Source organism: Ziziphus jujuba, chromosome 3, assembly GCF_031755915.1.
Source record: "Ziziphus jujuba cultivar Dongzao chromosome 3, ASM3175591v1".
Classification (NCBI taxonomy): domain Eukaryota; kingdom Viridiplantae; phylum Streptophyta; class Magnoliopsida; order Rosales; family Rhamnaceae; genus Ziziphus; species Ziziphus jujuba.
In genome coordinates, this window is record NC_083381.1 from 7,095,193 (window position 1) to 7,101,192 (window position 6,000).

Here is a 6,000-nt window from a genome sequence, read left to right on the forward strand (position 1 = left end):
GGTGATGAAGAAATTAGAGGTTTATGCAGTCCAATATAAGCATCAAAATTCTTAACGGAAGCATTATAAGAATCCCAGTGACACGAGACGCAATTATGCATCATACAAAATAAAAACCAAGTTTCGCAAAGCATCATCTGATATGGTGCAACTAAAATGACCAATGAAAAGTCGATGCTCTGGAAAGCTTAAAAGCATCGGCTATTAGTGAAGAAAAGCCAATGCTTTTTTTAATAAAAGTGTTGCTAAATCTATCAAAAACACCAACCTTTTTTTGAAAAAGTGTCGCTAAATATACCCTAATAGCCTATGCTTTTCTAAAAAAGTTTACAAAAAGCCGATGCTTGTTTAAAAAAGCATCTGTAACACCCTGTCCCGAACAACATCGAAATTTTCTTCACGGTGACCGAGGTTGACCCAGTTTGACTGCCATTGACCGAGAAAGATCAAAATTTGACTTTTTGATCCAGATGGAATTTCTCTTTGACTAGGATATCGTTGCAAAGTGTGCATTGACCCGAGTCCATAGACTAGGAGCACGTTGAAAACGGAGCTATCATTTGAAAGATCTGGGCAAAACAAGTTAAGGTCTGAACTGTCCAAGGGGTATTGGAGTTGACTTTTTATTCGTGCAAAGTTGAGCTTTGACTCATGCATGGTTGTGAAGTACTCATTGGTACGAGTTGATAGACTAGTGGCACGCCCAAAACGGATATGTGGTCTAAAAATTATGTATCTGCAAAGTTTTCTAATACATTATTATTTTATTTTACATTATTTTATTAATTTCCTTTCCTTTTCTTTTTTCTTTTTCTTTTTTGTTTATTAGTTACCCAAATAAAATATTAATTTATTTGACCCTGTGTAATATTGTTATTCTAGGAGCACATGTGAGTCGTAGAATTGATTCTATGGAGGATCTTGGTTGGATTGCGTGCTCAAGGTGAGTGACCCACCTTCAAACTTAATTTTGGGTGTTTAATTATAAGTATTTTGTGATAATTGATTATTTGAAAATATAATATTTTATATGTTAAATATTTAGTAAAATTATATTTGGAATTTTGATGGCACAATTTGAATAAATTGAAATGTATATGTGCATTAAAGTATAATTTAATTTTGATAAAGTATGGAGATATTATTTTTATGAAATTCAATTTTAAAGAAATTGTGAATTTGAATTATTGTTGAATTTAATTGTGAATTTATTTGTGTTTAATAAAAATGTATTTATCTATTGACGAATTGTGGAATTTAAGTATATTTTGAATTTTGAGGAATTGAAGGAATATTTATTTTAAATTATTGTTAATTTCATTGATGGATTTGAAATTGATGGAATTTATATGATGGGTTTATGACGATGATTTATAAAGGAATTGTGGAAAATTTACGGATTTAATTGGATGGAATAGACCCAGTGGTATTTATGAAGTTTTGAGATATGAAAAAATATATTGATTTTATGATTTTTAGATGCACCATACATGTACTGGTGTTCTGTATACATGGATATGATTAGCGCACATGTGGATGTGGTTAGTGCGCAGGTGGGTGTGAGTAGCACACAGGTGATTTATGGGGTTGTCCTGTGTTTGCCATCGGATGAGGATAGGGTGCCCCTCCATGGCCGGGATGCCTGTTTGCAACGATGCGGTGGGACGTCACGCGGCCATATGCCAATTTCTCTCTTTAACCTCCTGTCTGGTAGTGCTTGGGACACTGGGTACTGTTGGCATCACTGGTATATAGTGGGTGTATCATATGGTTTTCACGATATGATTTTAGTTATACAATATTTTAGAATTTTATTTAAATCAAAATGTTTTTAATAGTGTTTTATAAATTAAATTGTTTTGACGTTCTAAATTCAGTTCTATTGTTAATTATTTGGTTTTATTTTATTTATTTAAATATTTCTTGGATCATTTTTGTTAATGTAAATTTTATTGTGTTTTCGTATTAATTGTTTACAATACTTTATTCCCAATTTAATCTTTGTCATTAATCTTATTTTTTATAATTATTTCTCACTAAAAATTTTGGATTATTAATTTATTGTCTTTTATTTGCAAATTATTAATTAAATATTTTCTAGATTTTTGGGGTATAAAATGTTGAGATTTGCGAAAATGTTTTAAAAAGGAAACTTTTCCAACTGAGTGAATTGTGAGAGTTTTGAGGGAAAATATTATTTTTAACTACCTATTATTTATTTACTTATTTCTTATTAATCAATTAACTAAGTTATTTACCCTTTTATTTTTATTATTGTATAGATTGGATCACTCACTGAGATGATTAGCATCTCATGTTTTTAAATTCCGTTCCCTTAGGCCCAGATTAGTGGACGTTGATCGTCCGGGGGCAAGCTCGACGTGTTGGTTCGTTGCTGAAAGTTCAAGAGGCTTTTTCCTTTCCTTTATATCTTGTATTATTTCTTTTTATCTTGCATTGTATTAAATTTCATAGTCAATTGTACTAATAATGCTCTGTATACTATTTGGACGATTATTTATTTAATTATGCAATGGTTTCCTGTCATTTATTTGAAGTCCTGTAAATTTGTGGAAGTAAATTGTAGTAAGGTAGGAGGAATAAGGTCGTGTATATAGAAGTGTATTTTCAGTACAGGGAAATTGTGATAAGTCCAACCCTTAGGGGAGGTTCTATCAGATTTTCTATTGGACGATCCGGTAGAGTTTTCTTGGGATCAGGATTTGTTTGGGGTTCCAGTAAGAGATCTTGGACAGATCCTGACAGCGTTGCTAAAAGTTTACAAAAGCCGGTTATTCTATAGGTTCTTAGTGACACTTTTTTAGAAAAGCGTTGGCTTTTTTTTTAATTTTTAGTGATGGTTTTATAATATCGTCACTAAATGTTTGCTTAAATGGCCTATGCTATTTAGGAAAGCGTCGCTAAAGACCTTGACAATAGCTAGCGCTTTTACTAATAAGCGTCAATTTTTCTCCTTTTTGCAAATGCTTTTCAAAAATAGCATCCCCTTTTTCCATTTTTTTTTCCAGGTTGAATGGTGCTTTTAATTTTGTCAAATTTTAATTGTTTATAGAACTTCATGCAAAATATTCAACATACAACAAAATTAAAATAAATACTTGCATAACAAAATAATATTTCAAATTAAATTAAATATTAACTCAAGTAATATTTTTATAAGTTGCTCAAATATTTTATGTAGTTATATAGAAACAAAATCAATTAAACAATCATACTCATTGAGATGAAAGGCTTGAGATCATAATTGATGCCAATTTAGCTCTAAACTAGTTAACATCATTTTGAAACTAAGTTACTCCTTTATACTGCACATGAAAAAAATTATGTCAAAATATTATTAACACATATAAAAAATAATTAAATATTAATTATTATAAAGAAATTAGGTATATAAAAATGTTAAAATTACTATTGTTCTTAAGTTTTGGCCGAGGTACATTTCTCCTAATGATATCCCTCATTATCATCATGATATAATAACCACGTTTGCTGTCCCCTAGTTGCTTAGAAGTCTAAATTTGTAAACATTAATTTAAATATAATATTAGATAAGAAGTACATGTTTAAGATAATAAGTATGTAAATTAACAAATAATAATACTCACTTTAAATATGAAATTCAAAGTCATAATAATTCAATTTTATATTATCAACAAACAAATAAAATTAAGCATACCTTTTCCAAAGATACAAAATCCGACACAATCTCGGTGACCAAACCCAAACACAACTTGAGGTCAAGCTAGTCATCCAATGGAGCAAACTTTGGTCGTTGTGCTAACCGAATCCATTGCATAATGAGCGACCAAAATCAAAATGAAACCCCAACCTGATACAAACTCAAGGACAAAATCCCAATCCTAAGTAAGTAAAATTGCAACAAAAACCCCAATTGATGAGGACATGACAAGGAGCACCCCAAGATGGAGTCCAGAGCCACTTCAAATCTCTATCGGACCAATAACCAGGGCAAGAGCAAAGAGGTTTAAAGAAACACTAAATGGTTTAATACAAGAGGTGTTCACATCCCAATGAAGCAATTTCATTACTGAAGATGAACCAAAATTGGTCCATATGATTGGAAAGGAGGACGCCAACATGAAAGAAAGCTTAACGCATGAAATCCAACAATATGGTGATGTGGCACGATTTGATGACATGGATGGTGATGTTGCATCATATGGTGACATGACACTTTTGCCACGTGGAGGGTGATATGCGCCTACATGGCATTGGCTGAATTTTATAATTAAGAAATATTATTTTTTATTTTATGTCTTGATTGGATTTTGGCATGTTGCCTATTTTATTTTTCCAATTTAGTTTTATTAGGTTTTTAAATTACTTTCCTATTTTTATTAGAAAACTAAGAGATCAATTAGGTTTCTTAAACCTAACCAAATTAGGTTTCCTAAACCTAATTTTCATCCATAATTATTCCTTAATTATTTTTAGCAAATTTAGGAAAGCTTTGTAATTTATTTTGCCTATTTAAAGGCACATAAGTCATGAATAAAATTCAGATTACAATTTTGATTCAAGTGAGAGTGATTTTCGTGGTTCTCTAAGAATTATATCGAACTTTTTCAAACTTTGCTTGTGGAGCTCAAATTTGACTTATCAATAGGTTATTCCGCACCCTATTGTGACGTCTTCACCATACCAAGGTTTTTACCTCTAATATAGGTAACGGGTTGAGTCTTCCATTGATAACTTGTAATTAGACGGTCTAATTCAATCTTCGTTACGGGTTTAGAGGCAGGTCGCTCTAGGTTCATATGAATTTGGTATCAGAGCTAGTTTCTAATTACAGGTTTGATCTATCTATTTCTTTTCTTTTGTTTCATTGCTTTTCTTGGTTTTTTTTGGTGATTTTTAGCATTAGGTTAGAAATTGCATCTTTGATTTCTTTGGTTGTTCTTTACGTTTGGGTTACTGTGTTTTTCTTTGCATTTTGTTTTTGTGTTCTTCTTCATTCATTCCGATCAGATCTTATTTAAAAAAAAAAAAAACAAAAATTCGTAAATATTTTTCTTGTTCTTGTGGTTTATGGCATTGAATTACTGAGATTTCAAGAGAAACTAGGTAGGGAAATTTTTTTTGGTTGATTTGAGGAGCGCAAAAAACAAGTCAAAATCAATACTGAAAATAAGGTTTGTTGAATATTCACTAATTCCACTTTACAAATCTCATTCCAATTTGTTCCTCACATTCTAGTTTCTTTTATTTGTGCCAAATTTCTTGTTGAGCTTTCATCGTTGCCTTTTTCTTGTTACTTTTCATTCTATTTATCTTGTAGACTTATTTTCATAACTGGTTGATAGGTCTATTTGGATGATTATTTGTTAGTTTGATTTAGTTTGAAATTAGTTTGCAAAGAACCAAATAGAATTACTAGAGTAGTAAAAGGCAAGAGAGGTGAGAATTGTAGAGGGTAAAAGCTTAACTATAACTAGAGTGCAAACACGAGTGAATTGAGACCTTGAATTTGAGCGAGACACATGAGGGAGTGTTGTGAGGTCTTTTTTACTAACAAGTTCTACAGGAAAATCGTATCACAAGATGACAGAACCCGCCCCGGGAACCCTCCCAGGACGTCCCGGGTGGTCTCGCCTAGTGAAGTCCCACTGGACAATCCCTAGAAAATATCCAATGGAACCTCACCTTAAAACGTAGATAATCAAATGCCAGCATTAACTTTAATACCTCAATATATATATATATAAATAGGTCCATAACCGGCCTACTGTACTACAGGCCATAACTACACACATGAGTACCATGGTCTCTACTGAGTCCCATAATTAAAATCAGAGCATTCTAAGAGTGTCAACAAAGTCTATGAATACAAATAAGTAATACATAAGTCCAGAAGATAACAATAGATGAAGAAAGGATAAATACGGCTGCTGCAGTGGAAGGAAACAAGCGATAAGCTATGCGCAAGGTAGACTGCTACTAGCTTGGCAGGACCCATCC